The sequence below is a fragment of the Lasioglossum baleicum genome, chromosome 6 (assembly GCF_051020765.1).
Source record: "Lasioglossum baleicum chromosome 6, iyLasBale1, whole genome shotgun sequence".
NCBI classification, from domain to species: Eukaryota; Metazoa; Arthropoda; class Insecta; order Hymenoptera; family Halictidae; genus Lasioglossum; species Lasioglossum baleicum.
The window spans coordinates 4,624,930-4,650,174 of record NC_134934.1 but is presented as its reverse complement, the minus strand read 5'-3'; the positions used below and the strand labels follow the sequence as shown (position 1 = coordinate 4,650,174).

The following is a 25,245-nucleotide window of genomic DNA, read 5'->3' as shown; positions in this document are numbered from 1 at the left end:
TAGACATTGAAACGCCGGTGCTGAGAATATAAAAGGAGAACGTTTCGTGTAAACCGATCTGAAATTTGTTCTAAATCAAGAGTCTTACGATCCCCGGGCCGTTTTGTAGCCTGCCGTCTAAGGTACGATCGCAAACTTCATTTAATTAAGCCGCTAATTAATGCCGGTCGACGAGGGGGCCTCGCGGGGCGGGAAACAGAGGGAGGGGGTGGAATCGCTGCGAGGCAACGGCTTTGAAAAGAAACGTACGATTCTGTTTACCATCCTCGGAGCCCCGGCAAACAACGGGCCGTGTAATTGAAAGGTGGAGCAAGCGGATGTCGATACCGGACGATTTTCTTGAACGTTGCCCGCCCTCTTGTAACGCTGTCTGTACGCGGCTAAACAAGCCCCGGGATTTACGCAATATTTAATATCGTGAAAAACGACTACCGCCCATGTTTACAATGGTACCTACACCCTCGTGCCTTTAGCGTGCTCGCTACACAGCGGGGCTCACTCAACTTGCAAAATCTGTTACACTTAAATTTGCACGACCCATTCCCACTCTTCCCCCGCCTCTTAATGCCTCGAGCTCGGCGGAGCCCGATCCCAGTAGACGAGAAAAGGAAAGAAAGGAGACGGACATGCTTCGATTAGGTAATCATAGATAGTTATTTTTATCTTATCTTCCAAAACATAATATCAATGAAGCACTGAGATTTTTCTGATTAAAATGAGTCCAAACACGACGTAAATCGAACCAGCATTTTTAGAGTTAAACAGGCCTGGGCAACTAAGTGCTCACGAGTTGTCGATGCTCGAACCGCTACCCCCACTACAGTGCTCCGCATCCGCTCGAGCAACTACTTGCCCAGGCTCGACTTAATGTAAACAACAAAATTACGTAGACCGATTTAAGCCGTGTTTGGGCTCATTTTAATCGGAAGAATCTCAATAATCTACTGGCACTACATGTGAAAAAAACAAGAGAAAAACGAATTTAAAATTTCCTCTATTGCACGTTTATTTTTTACGCTCGCGGCATCCTTTCAAAGAGTTTACCGTTTTCACTCGATGGACTGGGTTTATCTCGCTACCCCTCACTAAATTTATCCTCTTACTTCGTTGAGCTGTGCTCCAGTTAATTTGTCAAGAGAAATGCTACTCCGTAACGCAAGAATTTCGTCCCGGATCGAAAACTTTTCAAATCTAAGTGAGCACTACTGTACTTCGAAGCTTTGCAAAACGTATACATGTCCGCCAAAACCCTTTGTCACCTCCCCGCTCCGCCAGGGATTTCCGGCGGCTAAGAAATCGAGTTATTTCTCCATTAATCGTTCAGCTGGAAATTGGCACGGAAATTCGATTCGCGATGAATAATTTACGCAAAAGAAGTTTAATGTTCTCCAGCCAGTTATTGTCCCTACAGACTTCCGTTTAATTGGAAAAATTCCAATGGGAATCCCATCTCGAATGGCCGCCCCGACGGCGAATCCACCCTGTTTTGGAATAGTTGGCTCGAATTTTTCGTTCTCGAAAAATCCTGACGGCTGGAATATGGAAATTGCACGTGATACTCGGAAGTTTATTTAGTTTAATCTTTCCGGAGGTTTCGGATCGTTTGTGTGTGTGTGTGAAAATTTTCTCCGGAATATTCTTTAATCGCCCAGAAAGCGGCTATTGAAGAGGTGGTCGATTTCTGATTTTCCCTTTTATTATTTTCGGTCATTTTCAGTGTTCCCAATGCGAGCTTTGAAACGTGCGATGTTTTTGCTGTTGCCCGTAAATGAAATTTTTAATTACTAGTTAGCCATACATGTTTTTTCGACGGGAACGTAAGCTGAATTTCTAATTACCAATAAACAAACTTCCGCTTGCGAAACGAAGTCGAGGAAAATAGTAATTTGCACCGGTCTTGAAGCGTCAAATCGTGCGTGGCAAAATTTCAGCGCGGTTTAAATATTCCGCAAAGCGAAGTCCCCTCTTTGAAAGCAAATTTCCGAAGCTCTCGGAAGGAACGTGTCTTTTTTTTGTGCGCGTATTTCTGCATGCATTACGCCTTTTACAACCTTTCCCTGAAATCAAGATTTCTCCCTCGAGCTCGGGCAAAACGGAACAAATTCGATGTAAAGTCATTTCGGAAAAATTCACCGTGGAGCCGCGCTGTTTTCAAAAGGCGAGCCGCGGCGAAGTTGTTTCGCGAACTTCTCTGCGTTAGTAGAATCACCTATTGTGCCTCAGCGTGATTCGAAATTTGTTTAACCAATCGGAGTGCATTTGCTTTTGTAACGCCGGTTGTTGTTCGTTTGTAATATTTCGAAACGTTTCGCGGCGGAGAATCGACAGAACCTTTGTTTCCACGCCAATTTCTTTTGTAAACAAGAAAATACCTTACTCTGCTTTGAATCCGAATGCTCTAAATAAAAATTGTGTTCAAATTGACGGATTTCAAAATTTTTTCTTCAGCGAAGGTACAACTGTAGACAATTCAACTATCGCGGTAGAAACTGCTAAAAATCTGAAGAAATGATGATGGTTAATGCAACATTTCAGCAACGAAACAAATGCAGATAGCGGCCGCGTTAAACGCTAAATCCTTTGTCACCTTCGTGTTTGACCAACGACTTCCGGCGGCTAAGAAATCGAGTTATTTCTCTGTTGATCAATGGGGGGACATTTGCTTTTGTAACGCGGTTGCTATTCGTTTGAAATACTCTTTCGCAACAGAACCGTGGTTACGCTCCAGTTTCTTCACAAATAGGGAAATACGCTTGTTGAAACGAATTCCAGTATTGTATCAGACGATTGCAGAAGTTCGTGCCCGATTGAAATAATGAAACACTAACATTTTAAAATCGTCGCTGCTCGTCTGCATCAATTTCTAAGAACAGGAGCTACTTGTGTTCACTATAAATGCCTAAGATCCCCAGCCCAGTCATCAAATATTTATCTCCCGATCGTGAAAACCACGTGGTTTCCTTCTTCGAAGAAAATTCCGTAGTTTCCGAGAATCGAGCACGCACTTTGGCGATGGTCCAACAGATAAAAATTGAACAGTACTCACAGTGGCGCGCTTCAGTAGATGCAGAACAGTTCGCAAAATCGTTTGAATCGCGCCGAAGTGTTTGGTTCGTTCCGAGCAACCGGGAACACTCCACGAATAATCCAAACTTCAATCTAGCTCGGTTACTCGAGGGATGATCAACGAATACTCACACACGCGCGCGTACACCCCACGACAAAAAAAAAAAGAAACGAGAGAGGCGACACGTTACAAGACCTGTTGTATCGGTGGCGGAATACAAATTCCCTAACACAAACAGCGAGTCAGTTGCAAAACAAGGACTCAACGGTTTCACTCTCCGACGCATCCAGCGAAGAACAACAAGGACAACGGCGGTGGCGACGCGTCGGTGAGCGGACGATCGTGCACTTCGATGTCCGCGCGATTTCCATGAAAATATCCGAAGTGCGACACACACGTGCAACGATCGGGCACAGAAACAGACGTACACGCGCGTACACAAACGGGGAGAAAGAGAGAGAGAGACACACAAAGGGTCGCCTCGCGCCGGTCTAATTAATTCCCGCAAATCGCCGGAAGATAATGACGAGCCGCGGAGAATGATTAAACACGCGGCCGGTGCAGCTTGTATAGGTCGAAATTAGTTTACATGTACTTCGTATCACCGGCGCTAATCGCGTGAATTTCAATAGACACCGCGGCCTGTTAATAATCGATCGAAATTTTCCATACGAGCTGCCGGAGAGCTGTCGCGTGGCCTCGCTCGCGTGTATCCGCAACAAGGATCGAGGTCGCGGTTTACGCGTCCCCTGAATTTTTGATCGATTTTTGACCGAGTTTTTACCGCTACGTTCGTTCCACTGAGAGACACCACGACGACACGACGACGCGCGAAGGTGCGCTGCCAGACTAGTCCCGCAGGTAAACTGCAGACCAGTCGTGGGTTGAACGAACGCACCTGCTTGCCTGCTTGCTCTTCAGGTTAAACGCATCGGCCCCCACCCACGAACGCCGCTTTATTGTAGGCCGGATGAAGGGACTAGGAAAGCCTCTCGATTCTTCACCGAACTCGTGGGACCATGGTTACACGTTCACACTACTACCGTCATCCCAATCTCCGCTCCGAACCACTTTCAAATCGCACGGTACATTTCCGTTTTAGAGAACAGCCCCTTTCGACAGCTGATCCTTCGAGGCTACCTGGAAGATTACCCCAAACTTTCTTTCGGTTAGGTCGTTCGGAAAGTAATCTCGTTTTTCGTGTGGAAATGACGTTGCTTCCATTTGTTATTACCAGACTGCGGATTTTTATGCGTTTATAGGAAAATTGAGAAGATGAAATTTCACATCATTAAGGGAAGAAATAACGTTCAATTTATTTTCTATTCCTTCCAATCGATGCAGACAATTTACTTTTACAACAATTTACCTTGTTTTAAATCGCAAACTCGTGGTATATCTTGACAGCTGACATTTCGGACGTGATTTCGTGCTTTGTAGTGTGATTCATAACTTTTCAAGCATTGTTTTGTCATCGTGTCAAATATGCAAAATCAAAGTACGCATTTCTATGACTTTGATTTTATATTATCACAAGGGTAAAAATGCACAGTGCACGAAAGAAATATTTTGTCTGCTCTTTAAGGACAGGATGTACCATCGGATTACCATTGTTTCAATATTTTTGACGCGGTGCAAATTTAATTTCAAATGAAGTCGTGAAAAGTCGTATACGTGGGATCTTTAAATTGCCTGAAAAATCGCAAAAGATCATACAGCAAAATGTCATAAAACTTATTCTAATTGGTAAAATATTAGCTTTCGTGTTCTCTTGAGAAAACGAAATGATCGCATCCATCGTTCCCAATTCAGTTTTGGTCTTGACATTTTTCGACAATTTCTTATTTTCATATTTACCACTGTGGATAAATGGCACGTTTTGTCAGCTAGGTCAGATCGACGGTACGATCGTCGAACATTTATTCCTATTCGTAATTTTAACAAAAGGTTCTTTCAATCCTCGTGATCCTGATCTTTGCTCCGAATCGCTTTCAAACCATACGGTGGAATCTCTTCTATAAAATGGTACCTTTCTGTCAGGCTAATCCGTAATACGTATAGATTGCCTGTCTGATCGCTCCCAACTTTCATTAATTTTTACTTCGATTGATAGTAGCATCTTTTGATAGAATCGGTATTGTTCAAGCACGCTTGGAAACTCTTGTAATTTTGATATTGACTTCAGTCTTAATAAAAACGGTACCTCTACTTCAAGGTAGAAATATGTGCAGGTATACATACATATGGAGAATGGATAATCGAGTGGATAAAATAACAATAGATAGGCTAGATAGATATATTATATTGGAATATCTTCAGGTATCATTTGGTGGAATAAATGATTCCAGAGGCCCATAATGTTACAATCACGAATTCAAGAGCACCCTTATTATACGTAATGCAGAAATGCGATTGAAGTAATTATGATATTAGCTATTATCGATTTTGCATTTACCGAGTGGTCCCTTTCAATTAAAATGGCACCTTCCCGACAGAACAAATGTTTGCGAATGCTGTGACGCGCTACAGGTTAAAGATTGAAATAGATGGAGTGGAAAGACTCGGTATTCCTGCATTTAAATGAACGCATAGATACCTGAAAGCGCCATTTTATTGAGGCAGTCTGTAGATCGATTGCCTTTCAAAATCGAAATCACGATCGCCAGTAGAATCGTGATGTACTTCCCAGTCGTACATATGTAGTATCACTGACAGAAATACTGAGAATGCATTTGTTTCATTTCAACATGACACTTGGGTGAATAAATAAATATTGAACACGTTGAACAGGGGACCGAGAATATGCAATGACCGCAATAACGGCCGTTGACCGGTTGTTTTTAAAATATCAGTTTCTGATTAATGCATTAATTAACGGAGCTGCTGCTATGTTGTACTAAATTTTTGACTCTTCCAAATTAATGGCGGTTCCGAAAGATAATGTGAAAATGGTAGAAAATACCACATTCCCTTTCTTTTATCTAGACCTACGTGCGAAATAGATATGAGCAAAATTCGAAACTATCCACGCAGGAAATAAGCGAAATCAAACTTAACAGAACGAGATCTATTATGCACTCTCCATTAGTGTATAATGGTTAAACCAATCAGTCTACAATATCCGAGTGCGTCCTTCCGTTAATAATGGCGGCGGTATTGGATATTATCTGCGAAAGTAATGCTTCAAACTGGAAACGAATGGCTTTAATACCTACCTTCGTTAGAACTTGTTTCCCAGCCTTGACGCTTATCGATGAAAGCTCGGCGAGCGAAAGAGAGAAATAAAGAGAGAGAGAGAGGAGATGAGTGGGAGAAAAAAAGCACTTTCCACATTTCCATTTTATGAAAGTGAAACAAACTGCTGGGCCGCTGTTTTTAACTCTCGATGCGGCAGCCCAAATGCGCGAAGCATATTTTACTTGCCGCAACGAAGAAGTACGCATAAATACATATATATTGTATATATATATATATATATATATATATGCAGCGTCACATACCTACGCACACCGCAGACACGTGGAAATTTCATTTAATTTATGAAATACGTGCGTACACTAAGAGGCGGTCTTACGCCGGAATAATTTACGGGGAATGGGCCGGTTACACGGAAACACGGGAAAAACGTGCTGTCCGATTAGCATTAGAATCACTGCAATTCGTCGGCAAAATGGCGGGCACGATGAGGACGAAATTTATGCCGAGCTTCCGAAATCGTGCGTGGGAACATCGAATATTTCGCGAGGCTGCATGCTGCCGCGTTGTCTACAGCGTAAAATTCAGCGAACCAACTTTCTTGTCGGTGCTCGTGCACTTGGCACGCGTCGGAGGTTCCCGAGACACTTGGTATAATTGAAACAAACATCGATTGAGCCTCGATCATGCCGAGCTCGCGTTGCACTTAATTAGAACGTGGATCTTTTTGTGAAAATGATAATTCTCTTTCTTTCGTAACCGTCGCTCTGGTTTTTATAACATACTCTTCAAAGTTCGTAATTCCCGTCTCTTATTTTTGGAATAATTATGTTGAAATAATGGGATTCGGGATAATTTATACTCCTATCTCGTTGAAATTTAAAATAATAATAACAAATGTTTTGAATGCACTGAAAATGATAAATCAACATTCTTCTGATCTGTTTACTGTTTCGTATACCACTTATGAAGGTGTTTTCTACACTTCACTTAATATTTTAATATCTAGTGAGAATCCAGAGAGAGGTAGAGATGAATAAACGAGAGTGAAAGATAACACGAGCGATAATTATAAAACCGAATTCACGTCCAGAAAGCTGACAGAACTATCTATCAACCCACAGTAAATTTGATAGCCAACAACATCTTCATCGAATATTTATAAAGAGAGCATTAATATTCCAACGATATATTAAAATATGCATGGAAAAATCGTTGAAAATTCAATTTCTGTTGCGTATCGACGCACTGCGTGCATCGGGGCCGGGTGACGCGTGATTGATGGGGTCGAAGGAGATAATCAGCTTGGAAATTATAAAGTTTTGCAGATTATCCGAAGCGTTCAATTATTTCGCTCGATGCTGCAGGAAATTCCAGGGAATCACCGGGATTTTGCCGGCCGCAGGTTTTTGACAAAACGTTCGGGGGAACCCGGGGCTCATTTTTACTCGGTCCGCGGAAAAAGGAAAACACAGGTCGAGCCGGAGCGGGCCGGGACGAGCGACACGCCGGCATTTGCATGCAACGAATGCTTCATAATAACATCCTCGTCACGTATGATCCACAGACGACGACGAGTCCGTCGCGGTCTAGAAACACAGCCTTTTTGTCGCCGGCCCGGAACTAGTGACGGGACTGAGTATTCTCCGTGGAACAAGCCCTGGGAATCCAGGATTTCGCGATGCTCACTGTCAGTCCGGAATGTTTGCCATCCCCTTTTCTTCTGCTCGATTTATTACCGATCAAATTGAAGAAGAAAGCGCATTTCTCTTCTTTTTCTCCGTTTACTCTCTTCTGATCTTTGTTGAGGATTATCGCGTTTGCTGTCCGCACATAGACTAGTTTGCCACAGTCGTTCGATGAACATCGTGGAAAATTGAATCAAGGATAAAAATAAATGTTTAAACGTAAAACCTTCTTGACAATCAAATAAACAGTTAATGTTCTTGATCTTACTTGAGGATTATCGTGCTTCCCACGCCACTAGAACGGTTTGGGAAAGTCGTTCGATGAACTTTTCACTAAGGAAATTCGGATTCAATAATTTCAATCTTGTAGTGACTGAGTAGGACATATGAAACATTAATAGCGTTTAAATTGGAGAAATATTTGTGTTCCTTTGCCAGACACAGTGGTTCGCAATGTGCAATGAATGTTTCATCGTGACAATTTCGATTCGGATTGAGATTTAAATCTGCTAGCGAATGTAGAGAAGATATAAAACATTACTAGCGATGAGATTGGGGAAAAAGGAATATTTCTCTTCGATGTCAATCGAGAATTATCGGGTTTGTTACTCGCGATAAATACAATGGTTTCAGTAGTCCGATGAATTTTTTACAAAAAAAAAAATACAAAACTGTGTTTGTTATTCATTTGGTATACGTTTGTATTCAGTGTCAGTTAAAAATTTGTTCAATACCGTTTTTGGAATATGGAAACTGTTTTGAACCTTTAGAGCGAACGCGTGGCGACCGTGGTCTCGTACATTGTGCAAGGAAAGTTGAAACGTTGCTATTTGAAATGCGTGAGTGTAGTATTCAGAAACTCTGGTGATTTCTCTTTTAATTTTATAATGAGTACACGTCGCGTTTAGTTAAATGTGAAGAACATGCCAAAACGAATGAAACAAGTGATGAATATTGAAAAGCAGTATTTTTATATTTGACTTCAGGGAGATTATTATTACATGTTTATTTGACGAAGATGTCGTCTAAATTAACTTGATATGATATTTTAAGGCATGACATCAATGATTCAGATTTGGGAATCGATACAGTCGATCGGATGATGTCTCCGTTTAGAGAGCTAGTTAATTATTTAGATTTAATCGAGCAATCGGAGTTCAGGTGAAAATATAATTTGTAAATTATTTGCAAGGTTACAAAACGTTTGAAACATCCTAATCTTCTTTTATCGTACAGCAACAATTCGTAAGCACAAGCACTGATATTTCGTTTGTAATAAATATTGACACATAGACATTTGTTTAGCAGATTCTATGGAGTTTCGAAGAATCTATCTTTACGATCGTGCAATACTAGAAACAGCTAATATGTACAGTAAAAATGGATTCAGAAGAAAAAACCCATATATTAGATCAGCGCTCGGAGTTACTTACTCGCGACGGCCGAGTGTCGAAGGCTACGCCCCTCGACAATTAGGGTGCGTTCCATACGGGTCCCATGGAAATCATCGACACAGATTTCTCCGACACGGTTTTCACCGACAACATTTCATTAATTTTTTATTTATTAATTAATTCATTCAAGAACACTCGGTTTCATATATCGTTTTTCCACTGATTTTCATTCAATCCACATTAATTAATTAATAAAAAATTAATGAAATGTCGGTAAAAACCGTGTAGGAGAAATGTGTGTCTATGATTTCCATGAGACTCGTTCCATACTCGCTATTCGTGGCGCCTAGGAGAACTCGGGAGGACCGCTACGGGGAGCGAGACGCGCGGTCGGGTCAAGGGGGCGTAGCCTTCGAAACTCGGCCGTCGCGAATAAATAAATCCGAGCGCTATATTAGATAATGTGTTAAATTAAATATATTCAGCTTGTTTTATTCTTGTTACCAGAATAACAAACACAATTTCCATCCAACGAAAAGAGCTTTCGACTATTTAGTTTGAACATTCTAAAATTAGTCCTATCGCTGTCATATCGTTATCGTAAATCGTAACTAGTTCCCAGCCGACCGACGACTGCATGTTGTATAACAAATATCGTTCTCGAGCTGCAGATTACGGATATATTAAATAATCACCGACCGGTTTATCTCGGGCAGATAAGAGAGCGCGTTATCATCTGCTGCGCGAAACAAACTCGATAGCGAGCGCGGTGGTTCCATGGGACCAGAAGAAGTTAATCGGATTCGACGACGCTAATTATTTTAAGTGATTCGTTACGTTACTGGCCCGATATCGGTGAACGCGCCCACAGGATGATTTCATTCGGCACGAGATGTGCAATGTGCAATTGCACCGAGTGCGTTCGCGGGCGTGCTCTCTGTCAAGTTATTAACCTGCCAAGTCAAAGAGGGACCTTTTACTTGCCCGGAGCCGCACAGGCGTGATCACAGGATTTTTCAATTTTTTATCTGTGCCTGTAATGAAAATTTCAAAACATATATAGGTATTTTGTAAATCTATATAAGTCATATATGTACATGTGCAAAGTTTCATCGAAATCGATCAAGGTTCTTATGAAATATATAATTGATTGAAAGTATAGGAAAAATATTGTAAGATAGTTATTTGACGCGTCAACCGATTTCAATGAAACTTTCTACATGTATAATAACATACTTGGATTTACAAAGTACACATTTGAAATTTTCATTACAGCCCACAGATAAAAACTTTAAAAATCGTCACCTTTACTTCGCAATTGCGACCAGTAACAATTAGCTAACAAACGAATCCTTCTTACGTCTCAAAACACACTCAAGCATTTGGGTCGGATACCTTGTACACCCACTGTATAATTCTATTATTTTCGCGAATATATTTTTCAAATACCGAACTCTCGATGTGTCTATGTAAATAAACAATCGACTTTTAGATGATACTGTTCCAGAATGTTCGGTTATTTTAAATTTTGACTCGATTATTTTAAAGCGAACCCTTCGAGTGAAACGTGGAATAAAACCGAGTCTTTGTACTTTCAACGCATCTCGTTCGGGATTAAGCCTTGACGTGATTCGCATGTGTTAAGTGCTGTACTGCGGAAGAGTTAATGTTAATCGTGCAGATTGCGAAAGAAACTTTAGAGACATCCGCGTACATTCTCGGCTCTCCTCGAAATTTTCAATTTCAGAAATTTCAGAGGTTCGCCGCTGGATTACAGCGGCGACCGAGAATCGAAATAGCGAAATACGGCTCCTAAATTTGAACTTGATCTTCGGGAACGACGGGTGGATCCAGTTCGAGGAAATTTGAGCCGGCTCGGAAAGAGAGCCTCGTTGAATTTTAAAACAGAATAAATTGCCGGCGGAAGAAAATTAACTCCGGCTTTTAAACGTTTCCGGTAAGAACCTTAACGTTGAATTAGGACCGCTAAAAAACAACGGCGAATGTGATTCCACTTTTCGCGAGGCGGCCGGGACTAATGACTTTTTAATACGAACCGTTCGTCGGGATCGATACAATTAGATAACGTTCATGGAATCCGTTGGCCCGATGCTTTTGATGGTTTTCATGTGGACAGAGAGAGAGAGGGAGAGAGAAAAAGAAAAAGCGAATCGTTCGAGCCCCTGAACGCGAAAATATTCATAGGCGCGCACAGACGTCTGTCAGTCAATCTGTTAAAGGGGGTTTTTCTGCTTTGTTCTCTCTTTGTATTGTCGAGAGGCCTTCGCGCTGCATTTTCCTGGTACTTTAATAATGGCCGCCTACGTTTCACGCGTAGGTGCACTGCGATTGAGCCACCGCCGCGCTCTGACCTCGCCGATTGCCGGCGAATTATGGCTAAACGCGAAATCATGCGCTGGTCCTTGCTCCGAGCAGTTGACTGTTCTGTCTTTGAACTATCTTCCTCTGTGATCTAATCATCCTTTAATTAATCCGACCACGGCGGACGCGTTTCCAACGATTTCCTGGCAGCCATTGCTCTGTTCCACAATCCGTAGAAATTTTCTATCATGGAATCTTCTTCATTCAAATCGGCATTGGTACCCTTAACAGACGGGTCCCATCGAAATCACCGACACAGATTTCTCCGACACGGTTTTCACCGACAACATTTCATTAATTTTTTATTAATTAATTGATTAATTAATGTGGATTGAATGAAAATCAGTGGAAAAACGAAATATGAAACCGAGTGTTCTTGAATTAATTAATAAATAAAAAATTAATGAAATGTCGGTGAAAACCGTGTCGGAGAAAGTGTCGATGATTTCCATGGGACCCTAACAGAAACTTTTTGTCCTTCTGACGAGTACGACAAGACGCAATCAAAAAAATTGTTGACCTTTTCACTTTGATATTCAAGGTCACTTTTGCAGCATTCTTATATCAATTCCCAGCAAACCGAAGGTGTTGCTTTCATGAGATCGCACATAAAAATGCAATATTTAAAGACTATTAAAATCACTGGTTCCTGCGTAGTCGAGTAAGCTTCGGATAATAACTAACCCTAACCGCGACAATTCTTGGATTTTCAGGTGTTTCCAGAGCAGTTTTATTTCAACATGTAGATTTCCTCGAAAACGAAGCCTCAAACGAGAGAAATTTAATCCGTATTTTCGACCAATTTTTCCACGTAGAATTAGCCCCTCCACTATTGGACCATCGATACTGGGGCATCCTGTATATTTTGCAGTACCGCGTTCATATTTCCAGATTGCCTTGGTCGCTGTCTGGCACATATTTACGGGCGAAGGAGTTAGCGGTGATCGCGCGTCGAAGAAATCGAGCTTGGCGCGGCATGAAGGGCACACGGAGGCTCTGTTCCGGTTCTAAAGAGCCACTCCGGGTAAACAACCAACGAAATCCAGATCCCGTCGAAAGCTTCATGAATAATTGAGCACGCGTCCGCGGCTCTATTGTAACGTTAAGCGTTAATATCGTTGCGAAACCTTTGACGCGTCCCGCGCCGCGACCTACATCTCTCCTTCCCGCCCGGCCGTTTATGCAAGCCACGCTTTTTACGACCTCCCGGGAATCTTTCACGGATTTCCGTGGTTTTTCGGGGACCCTCGACATAGTGACACGCGCCACGGTCTCCGCCAAGCCGGAATTGCTTGTCGGGTGTAGCGTCGCACTTGCGGAACAAGCGGAAACTTTTTGCCGCGTATTTAAATCGGTTTGGTCCCTCAGACTGTCGCGAACCCCGCAACTTTCAACCCTCCTCCCCTCCGGCCCGTTTCGATCCCTTACATGTTTGCCCTCTTTAACACTTTTAACCCCTTGCCGTACTAATTTCTGTACAATTGCAGTGATTAAAACTTCTTTATCCCCAAAAATGTCCTAGATTTTTAACTTAATATCTTTATTTTTTTGTGTAATTGTCTTTTTTCCCCTTTTCACAGACCAATTTGCCATTTAAGTGTAAAAACAACGAGTTGATTGTGGTCACGAACACGTGACCGGTTTAAGGCATATGCACATCGAGTATAAGCTTCGAGTTGGACATTGCCATCGCGTCCCAGTATGGAGTATTTATAATTCAAAACAGTTCTAAACTTGGACATCTAATATTTGAATTAATAATTATTATTCAAGTTACGCCTGATTCCCAATTTATTCTAAAATATCAATATTATTATGCGTGATAATTATTTTTTGCCTAAGGGCTTAAATTATCTTTTTTTCTAATAAAAGTTCAAACTATAAATGCACATGATTCGCATGAAAATAGACTATTTTGTATACTGTTTTCAGATAAACTTTGAATTTATTTTTAAATTACAATTGATGTCTTAAACAAATAATATTTACATCTACTTGTAGCTAAGGCCTCAGAATGTATAAAATAATTATTTAATCTCTTAATTATTGGGGTTTTACTATAAAAATTCAATTGTCCAGATTTAGGCATCACTTTTGGCTTGTCCACACATAGGGCATTTCACCTTAACCTTCGTATTTGTTAGACTTTGTTAAAATCTTCATGACGAGTCCGACTCGTTAAAATACGGCAAGGGGTTAGTGCCACACCTTCCAAAAATAAGAGATCGATTTCAGAAGATTTTGCTTCGACCACATTCTCCTAAACCGTTTAAAAAAAAAAGTAGAGAATTGACAAATTGGTTGAACCCGAAGATCTACGATTTCGGTCAGCAATTTTAATGTAGTTTAAAAATGGTGTACTTTACTTTTTTTATATAAAAGGCGTTTTATATTCATCGACGACAGTTAGCCATTCTTTAGTCACACGCATCGGGAGGTTTCAATTGATCGAATAACTTTTTTCTATGGTGTCGGGCAATTTCAAATAAATGTTTTCGGAAAAAAAGCGCGCTCGAAGTTTTCAACGGTTTATATCTGCGCGACCCGCCACCGTTCCGCGAGTTGTATTTACCGTTTCGAAAAAAATTCTGACTGAAAATATCGATTCCGTGAAGTTGGTAATTCGTGTAGCCTCCTTGACGGTGTTTCGGCTCTAGAAATCGCACTAAATTTTAATCAGCCGAGGGTATCGTTCAAATTCAGCGTGCGTTCCCGCGCTTTGGCTTGATCAACACGGCGGAAGACAGTGATGAACACTATTGAGTAGATTTAGTGGAAAATAGGGGATCGCGGGTCGAGACTTGCCAAAGGAATTTCCTGGATGCCTGGCCGGGAATTTTAATGAAATCGAAGTATGTTGTAGCTCATGCGAAATTTCGGAATGGCGTAGCGTTGCCTATTATCGCGGGCCGCGCGAATTCATTTTTATCTACGAAACTGCTAATGAACTTCATTTCTGCCGGCCGAAAGTAAATTCAAATATTCCTCGGAAGTTCATCTTTCCCTATGACATAGTACAATTTTTCTACAAATTTCAAGTTTTCGCAAAGAATGCAAAAGAAAAAGGAACGCGAACGTATTTCTGTTACATTTACAAAAATGTCAGGCAAATATAACAATGACTTTGGTGAATGTTCTAATTTTTACGCGGTGCTAACGTCGTATTTTAGTTTCGCAAAGATCCCTGACACACATCCAAAAAGTGATCCATTTAGCGTGGAATGACCCTTAGTCAAGAGTACATTCAATAAGATTATTCGCGACAGTTCTGCTGCTTGTGAGTCATTCGCGTCAGAGGTCGTCCAAATAGAACACTTTCGCGAGCCAATTATACACGGACAATGGTATATGTATATATGTACATTCTGTGTCTGCCAGCGAAAAATTCGTTAATTATTTAATCACCGTTTCTTTGTTGGTTTCCTTTTTTTTCTGAGTTGCTCGTAAATACTATAAGTACAACGGTAATGCCCGCGTGATAATAAAAACGACTCACACGAAGGCACAATTTTGTATAAATAATAAAATAGCGTGATGCGTGCCTTGGCAGACGGACAATTCCTCATCGCGGCCACACGCGATCGCTGCTCGCATAAATGTGGACGATGGTTGAGCAGAATAATTAGTGGAAAATGTAAGAATCCTCCTCTCTTCCACTACTTTATCCACCGGAACCTCGTTAAGAGAATCATGATATGTTACTGGAACCAACGTTCTGGGTTTACCAATATCACATTATTAAAAAGCCCTTAATTTGTTCACCTATATTTTCGTAATAATTCGTTACTTTTGTTCGGAAATATTTTTACATGATACATACAACGATTGGGAAAAACGGGAGATATGTTCTTCTCTTGAAAATGCTAAAAATTGAAACATCTCTGAACATGCGGAAATATTTTTTTCTGGCTAAACATGGATTCGAAAATCGAAGCTTCCCCTGTATACAACGAGCCCAAAAATTTGATATGCGATTCTTTTTCTGGTTATTTTGTTCAGCTTTAAGTGACTTACAGAAAATACTGCGAACTTTACGATAATATAAGGTGTAACACATTGTTCCCCATTATTATTCCACAATACCAAAATATAGATTCAGTTTCAGGGTTTCGTTTGAAAGGGAAGACGTCAATCTTCACATCTACGGTGGACTCGGCAACGATAAAAATATTTGAAATGTTTCCAGACACGTTTCAATTTGCGTTCGCAACCTGTATCAAACAAATATTTTTTAAATAAAATAGACTACGGGTTGCAAAAATAGAGGTCCCAAGCCTTGAAATGAATCCAGTTTTATCGTAGTGCGATTGTTTTTTCACGAAGTTACAACAGTTTAAATATGTACAATTTTTGGTAGATCGAAAATCAACAATTCATACTGCTTCGTGGAAAATGAAAAAAAAACATTGGACAACCGCCCATTGATTGTTCCGTTCAATGACTGATTTTCATAGATGTCGCAAATTGTACTGCACGGCAGAGTGTAAGAAAAGAAAAACTATATAGTTACCATTCTTTTCTAATTGTTGAAAAGAACGGTGACTATACATATAATCATTGAATTTTATTTTCAAATCGGACTACTTATGCAATCATCTGATATTTCTAGAACGGGAATTAGATCTGACAATTGATTTTCCACACCGACGCTAAAAGTCCTGAAGATTCGGAAGACGGCTCTGAATGCATTTTGAATGCATCATTAAGGAATCGAGACACGCCGATCTTCGAATAATATTTCTACTTCTACATATTAGTGCTATTGTTGGAAATCACAGATTGCATTTGCAATCGGATTTCCGTTTCGTCAATAAATGAACCGACGCGACGTGAACGGTTAAAATTGAAATGAAAAGTGATATAATGTTATCAAGATCGCTGATTACTAGACTGCGGGTCTTCATGCAAAATAAGACCGTTCTACATTGATTGTGAGCAGCAGGAGTAAAATAGAAATTGCTCTCATCCAAGGGATGATTAATGACTTTGTTGCACTAAAAACAGCATCACAATATTCTTAAATTTTCTAATCCTTTACTGTTTTATATTTCACTCAGCCCATTTCTTCATAAATGCATAAATTACGATTCTGAAATTAGATTTTTACAAAAATTGGTAACACAATAATAAGTAAAAAAAAAAACTTTTTAAAAACCGCGTTTATATTAAAATGCACTAAAAAGGAGAAAATAATTTTTTTAGGCATTAGTGATTATAAATAAAAGCGTGGATTGCTAAACTATATTGACATAATCTTCGTGGGCGCTCCACGCTTTTATTTGTAGTCACTAATGCCTAAAAAAATTATTTTCTCCTTTTTAGTGCATTTTAATATAAGCGTGGTTTTTAAACAATTTTTTTCATATATTTTTTTATCTTCTACTTTTTAGTCTTTTTTAAATGAAACGCAAGATATAGTAATACTGGTATGAAATAATAATATATATAGAAACACAATATATGGAAATACGCGAGATAGAATGAGGGGATGACTTCGAGAGATGACGTCTCTTGATGAACTTCGAAATTTTCCGAAATGGAACTGAATGAACGGAACACCACACTCAGCTCCTTTGGTGCGAAGTGGGTCAGTGGAGTGGGGATGAGTCGCGTAGTGGAGTAGGGAGCGCTGGTGCGCGGAGTGGGGATCGCGGAACGCGATGACATACTATGTACCGAGCGTCGCGTGGCAAGGTGAGACGGTTGATATCAAAATTCTTTTTTCTCTTAGACGCATAGTTTTTTTAAAAATTTGTTTTTTAATATTGCATTGTCTGGATTCTCAGCTATGTTTAAAGTTTAAAGTCTCTAGCTCATCAGGAAGTGATTTAAAATTCGATTTGACGCATACAACGATAACGACAACATCGACAACTCGGCAAGCTAATATAAGCGTGGTAAGGATGATTGAAAAATTTGAAAGAACAGGAAGGTTAATTCAAATATGGTAATATTCGCATTAGAGGTTATAGGCATTGGTGATTAAAAATTGAATACACCTATCATTAAATTGCGTTTATTTATTATAGTTAGTCTTTAGTATTGAAATCAGTCAAAAAGTTCGTCATCATCAGACTCAAAATCTTCATTGGATGCTTCAGGTATTTCTTCTGTGTTGTTATTCTGATCCATTCTTGGCTTTGTTACTAACCCTTTCTTTTGCGGGAAAAATTAATTCTCGGGACAGTAAACTCTACCTTTGTATTGATTCCTATTTAGTTCAAGATCGTTTCGAATGGTTTGTTAATATCTTAAACACAACCACGCGTTATTGGCCAACCACAGAAAGTTCATTTTTAAGGTTTCGGTGACGTTTTCGGGCTTTGGGGTCATGCCGGTCCGGCATCGGCTGTTGTATTATTTGGGAAAATAAAGCAGGGGATACACGTATTCGAGACTGGAGCGTAATGTCTGCATTTGACATGGAACCGCAATATTATAACCAATATGACAGTTGACAGCCGTGTCAATCTACAAATTTTACGCTAATAGATAGGAGCGCGGGGAAGTAGGTGGAACGATACACCCGGTGATGACGTTTGTTACACAAGAGCAAATAAAACCGCTGTCGTTCCCCTTGTGCCGTAAATTCAATTCCGACGATACCGCAGCAAATAATCCTTCGTTAATTATAAACCCCATTAACTGCGTACCGCAAAAAATGAAGAGATAATTCGTTACAAAAATTCTACGAAGGAAAAAGAAAAGCTGCTTCGGAACAATTTGTTCAAGAATATTGCAGAAATGATATCTAGTGTAAATACAAGATAAGAGATATCGTCCGCGATGCTTTCCACGAACGTAACCCTTCCGTTAATCAATTTCAGCCTAGAGTTCACCTGCAAACGTAGTTCTCAGTTATTTTTATATATCTATTGAATTCTCGATTCAACAAACGGAGACATTCGTAAATAACAAACAGCGATGTTTTTTAAACTTCCTCTTTGCGGACGACCTACATAACTGTATCACTTTTTCTGCTAGTTTTTGATTATCCACGGTAAAAACTCATGTTTTCCGATTTCTCGTCTGTGAAAACCGTTCTAGGATATAGAAAAAAGTGTTCCGAACAAATGCATCATATTTTACAGTTTGGGACCTTCGTGAAACCTTCTGAACGACTAAAGCGCCTCGAATAATCAATTTACAATTTAGAAATGTTCATTCTAATAATTTCCTGTTACACTAGACAAATAAAATCATTTTACACGACAAGCAAGTGTAGTCTAATGTCGATACAATAGTCAATAGTACTTGCTCGAGAAATAATTTACTGTACAATTTCTTTTACAGGTTCGGTCGCTTAATAACCACAGCAGTTGAAGAAGCGACGTAAAACAATGAAACAAAGGTTCGGTAACTAAGAAAGATTATAGAAAAAAGTGTTTCGAACAAATGCATCATATTTTACAGTTTGGAAGCTCCGTGAAACGTTCTGAACGGCTAAACCGCCTCGAATGATCAATTTATAACATAGAAATGTTCGTTCTAACAATTTCCTGTTACACTATACTACTAGACTCGTACCTGCACGGGAAATAATTGACTCACTTTAATTGAACTCCATGCTGTTCAATTCATTTTACAGGTAATGAAGAATGTCTTTGCTACGAGTACAATTTGAACAAGATTATTTTTACCTGTTGAAAGCGGAGTAACTTGTAAAATTTCCATAGTACTCAAGGGATGTTCTCACTGAAATTCCTTAGACCGTAAGAACCACAGGTGGAAAGAAATCGGGATTCCGGTTGATCGCCCGACAAGAGGACGACCGGCTCGGAAGACAGCGAAGGAGAGTCTGGCAAATGTTACGAAAAAAGGGTATCGATATACGTTTTACGGCTCCAATAACTTTCGTTCGGAGACGAACGATCGTCGTCCGGGATCGAGGGGGAATTTGAGAAGAACCGATCGTTTACCAATTACGTGCTGTATCGTCCCGCGGTAAAATTGCACGCGACGACGACGCGACGCACGTTGCCTGGCGCGCGGCCGCTCGGGACGGAATAGAAAAATGTAGCGCGGAATGAAACGGCGTCGTCAAACTTTTCCGTCGAATTGAAGTATCGGTCGCGCGCGAGGTAATACCGTTTACCGTGGCCGTTCGATTGCACGCAATCGATCGTAAACGGGACACGACGACGACGTCGGAGTCGTCTTTGTCACGCGGTGGCTCGGACGAGAAATTGATTCCTCGAGAAAAACCGGGGAATAGCACGCGACGACGACCCGCGGTACCTGAAAATCGTCAAAACACAATCAAAATGCATAGGCATTGTCCATTATCAGACTGCGGATTTGATGCATTTATGACGAGAACGGGCACGTGCAATTTAAAGCAGTGGACGAATTACGAAGATTTAAGGACATCAGTGTATGAATTTCAGCTTAACAAGACAATTAAAAGAAGAAAGAAATTTCCATTTGGCTCCTGTGTCTAGCAATCGATGCAAAAACATTTTTTATTTTCCATAAAGTGTGCACCAGCATCTGTAGGAAGTGGAAGCGTGGAATGAAAAATAGTTTCTCCATATTTTCGACTTATGTTCTAATGTAGAACCCACTCTCCCTGGGGCACCCTGTACGTACGGGACAGCGAAGAGGCTGAGCGAGGGAACGAGACGGGCGAAGAAAGAGTGCAGGCCGAGCCGGCCGTATGTTCCGCCATCTTCCTTTGTGCACGAGCAAGTGGACGACTCCGTAGACCCGTGGCAGCAATTCCTCTGTGCTTTTATGTCAGCTCAATTGGCCGGCAGAAGTTGTCGACGCATCGAGAAAAGGAACCCGTGACCCTGCTTTCTCTCTATTTCGCCGGCAATACCTAGCGATGGATCCGAACACGTCGTAAACTACGTTCCTGCTCGACCGTGCACCTTGCCACTCTACCAGACTGATGGATACGTTGCACGATCGACCAGAGACTCGTTCATGGAGCTACCTTGTGGATTGAACACATTTCGGTAATAGAATAAACTCTATTTGTTAGCAATGATTATAGTTCGCATGGAACGTGGAATGGAAAGTGGGAAATCGAAGAACCACGACTTCACGCGTTCGTATCTGTTCCCTCGACTCGCTGAATGAACTTGCACGGGATATTGTTCCCGTGAAAAGATTAGTCAGATACGAGGAATACGTTCGTTTCGTAAGACGCTTCGACTCCGAGATAATCGACATCGAAGGTGGAACGCGCGCGTCCTTGATCGCCGTAGAAACGGTAAGGGAAGATCAAACGCGATCGCTGAATCCTATTTCGCACGCACGCGTGTCCGGCGATCTTTAAAGCCGATTATCTCGGGAACGTCGCGTAGTGCGGAAAAAGTTTACTCTACATTTCCAACTTACTTCTGCAGGTAGAATAATCTCCTACCTCGTATTACTACCTCCTGGAAGGATTAACTTCCTTTGTAACTGATACTTCGCTCACCGTTGCCAGCACTCTTCTCAAAGAGATTAAATCTCTTGCGTTCTAGCTGAGCAAAAATGAAACTTAACGTGTAGAAATATGTAAAAATTCATAGAGTACAATTTTTAAAGATCTCCTTGTTGTTCTATGAGGGAACAAAGTAATTATTAGACTCCGGGGGTTTGATGCATTCAGAACAAAAATGAGCAAGTGCAATTTAAAACGGTGAAAGACTTTAAATGTATTAATATATATTATTTGCCCCACATTATATAAAATGATTACAGCAGAATATAAATTTATATTTAGCTCCTGCGTTTTGCCATTGATGCACGAACTTTTTATTTTGCATAAACGTCCGGAGTCTAGTAATTATTGTGACTTTAAGAGTATTAATATATTATTTTCCCCACGTTATAAAATTATTACTGAGAAATATAAATGTATATTTAGCTCCTGCGTCTTGCAATTGGTGCACGAACTTTTTATTTTGCATAAACATCCGGAGTCCAGTAATTGTTGTGTACTACTTTCGCGATCTACAAAGCGTCGAATAATTTATAGACACCATTGTCCGGTACCCTGTCAATGGATGGCCGAGTCTAACCTTGCAGAAGCGCAACTTTGTGTAAGTTCGCGCGAGAGTGGTTTCGCGGTGGAACTATTTTCTTTCTCGGATAGCCGAACGTACCTAGAAAATTGATTGCAACGCGACCGGGATATGTAGGCGTGTTAGAGTGACTGGCACTTCTATAAACTCGCGAGCAGCGTCGAGTGTGTGTCCAGGCTCTTCTTGGCTTCACAGTCTAGTCCCTCTCTGTCTGGACGTGTCATTTAATTGAGCAATCTGTAGTCGCTCGATGGAGTACCGAGAGCACTCGTAACCTCCAGATGCGGGGGTGTGATTTATTTCGCCATCAAGAATCGCGCGAGACTGTCGGCCCTCCTAAAATCAGGATCTCGAGAATAGAACTCTTGACTCTTTTGACCGCGAGGAATTCTTCTCCCGGCCATTTGTCAGCTAAATTGATTATCTGATCCCCTCCGTGGGCATTACACCTTCCCTCAGAACTTCGCTGGACCCTTGTAATCCCTGCAGACAACATACTTTACCGGGAAAACTTTCGCCCGTTTCATTCCTTCGACGAAAATATCTTTGCAATGCTACCAATCATAATTCTTCTTCCCAATCAGATTAAAAAATACGTAAAAATACCTTGTCCTGAATAAGTTTGTACCCTCGAGATTGTATTCTCGTTGGCGAGGCAAACAAAATTGTCTCGATCACTTTCATATTTTTATAATCTCAGTATCTCTTCCCAATGGCTTAAAATACAAAATTTATTATCAAATTTTGTTGATATATGCCATCATGATACAGAGATTAATACTGTTCCGAGAACTATTGTTTACACATTCCACGGACCATATCTGCCGGTCCTGTTGCATTAAACTTCGTGATATGTTTATGTTTAAAAAATAAGAGATAGAGCTGCGGCCCTTTTGGGTCCGCATGCCGACATGACTCACGTTTCTGGTATAAAATATATCGGCGAGCTCCGGACCAGTGTCGCCAGATGAGGGGAATTACGGTGAGATGATGTATCCCCTCTGGTGCCCGTTTCGGCATTATCTGGCGCAGTGTAGCCAGATGAGGAGAATCACGGTGAGATGATGTACCCCCTCTCTGATAACCACACCAGTCTACGGCACGGGCACCGTGCAATGTCGCCAGACTGAGAAAATCGAGGGGAATTAAGTACCCCCTTTATGATGACCAGTTCAGTCTACGGCACCATGGTCTACGGTCTTAGTAGGAGACGTTGGAGTGTGCGCATGGTGCTGGAATGGGATAGTAGAAGGGGAAAAGGAAGAGAATGTGTGAGAGCCGTTTGGTCCTCAATCTGGCGACACTGATCTAGCAGACCACAGCACTGTCGCCAGTTGAGGTAGAAAGTGGCTTCATTTCCTCTCCTCTTTTTCCCTTTCCACTATCCCATTCCAGCACCGTGCGCATACTCCAACGTCCCCCACTAAAACTGTAGACCACGGTGCCCGTGCCGTAGAGTGGACTGGTCATCAGAGAGGGGGTACATATTTGATTCCCCTCGATTGCTGGCGACCTGGCGACACTGAACCACAGTCCGTCAAAGCCTAGAGAGAGCATCTATGTAAATATCGTTTAAAACATATCTGCCTTTTTCTATAGTACAAAATTGCCTTGCACCAAAAAAACCAACATTGTACAATTCAGGATTTGAGAAAGCATTCTTCATGAAATAGGAGTAAAAGTACCTATTACTGCGGGTGTACGTTTTACTGCGGTATTTTTCCCCAGTCAGATTAAAATATGTATAAATACATATTTCGTCCTGAATAAATTTGTACAATTCAGTGAGATTGTATTGTCAGGATTATAATCACAGGATTTGAAGAACCATTTCTCACATAAAAGGTACTTACGTGCGAATTTATAAAACAGAAAAAATAAATGAGAAGGGCGTACGAAGGTCGACGAAAATGGAGTAACTGTGAAGTGTAATTTTGGGAGAATAAGGAAACTATGATCGAGTATCAACGAATGCACACTGTGATTACAATTGGGATTTGAAATTCCAGCTTGTATGCTAAGCGCCCGCTAATTACGTAAGCGCTACTCCATCTTGATGGGTGGAAACGTCAGCTATTAGATTTGATTAGTGATCGCAAGTACACATTGAACTTGGTCCCATCGCGGGTAATATCGACAAAACCGGGCGGTTTACGGGACGATGTAAGTAAGTAGCTTCTGCACTGTCACGGTATCTCCGGAGGAACGTAAACACGAAGTGTACGTCGCTGGTCTGACATGATCCAGATTACAACCCCGCCGGCGAGAAGCACAGAAGTGATTAAGCAACAGATCGGTGATGACGGCACCGTTATCGGATGCGATTGGCAGGCCTTCGAAATTTTTTGATCGATGCTCTTCCACGCCATTAATCAATAAATACCGAGCGACGCCATTAATTGCGTGAAGCCCGTAATCTATAAGAAACTCGACAACGGCGGGACCAATGAAATTTTCGACGGATTGCACGCTTACCGGGAAAACAATCACAAAAACATTGTACGCTGTTCTTTTTAATCGGAAGTCTTCCACAATATTTAGCTAATTAGACTGCGGATTTCATGCATTTATAACAAAAAAAAATGAAAATGCAACGTACAGAACTGACCGCAGTGGTGGGGATGTCGTTTTTCTTAGATCGTACAGTTCCGTTTTCTTATCGCAAATATTTACTGTACAACATTTTCGGCTTTTCTTAAGACGATTCGAAGAGACATAAAGCCCACGAATAAAGGTGTTTTCCTCGCTTAAATCAATCAATGCCAAACAGTCACGTGCGAGGTACACGTATAACTTTGAGGTTACCATGAACGTGCAATAGTTTACAAGTCATTAATATATTCTATGTGTTGTCATTTTAGGTAATTACAACAAATATTGATGTAGGTTTACATTAAATGAACCGTTTTTATTGTATTTTTTTTTTAATTTATTGAGAAAAACACTAAGATGCACTTGCCCCGTAAACATTACTACACGGGGCAAGTGCGTACTGTCACGGTGGGGTAAGTACGTACTGTACTGGAGTAACTATAAAACTAAACAATATAATTTAATGCAATAAGAAGCATTTTATAGCAGCCTTGTTAATCATTCTTTTCTTGCCCCGTAGCACTTGAAACAAGGTTCGAAAGCATTTTTAACTCTCAGAAACGCACTTGCCCCATTTTCGGGGCAAGTGCGTCCTAGTTGACACTTTGTACAATATCCTATCAAAATGATAATTTTCAAGCAAAATTAGAATCCTACATAATACTAATTCATCAGTAATAACTGTGGCAAGAGTTTGATACCAAGAGCGTTAAGTTTTTACATACCAGACTGACAATACATTAGTTTAAAGTCCAACTTTGCAGAAACTAGTGCGCACTTACTCCACTCCACCTTATTGGAAATTTCGTTGGAGCGAACTGCATTGTTTGCGGACTTCTTCCCTTCCGCCGTTTGAAAGTAATTTCCCTGCTTGAGTTTCTCTTTTTACAGTCATCTACACTCGTGATTGC

At 40.9% G+C, this 25,245-nt stretch overlaps 1 protein-coding gene across 11 annotated transcripts in view; it reads right to left on the bottom strand.

The window, feature by feature from the left end:
• LOC143209678 (choline transporter-like protein 1) overlaps positions 1-25,245 on the bottom strand; it is a 108,623-nt gene that overhangs the window by 54,275 nt on the left and 29,103 nt on the right. For 2 of the 11 annotated variants that reach the window (XM_076425665.1, XM_076425666.1), the window contains exon 1: positions 3,047-6,276. The exons of 8 other annotated variants lie outside the window; for them this stretch is intronic. The gene's annotated coding sequence lies outside the window, so the exon portion shown is untranslated. One more of the 11 variants, XM_076425662.1, reaches the window with a different exon arrangement.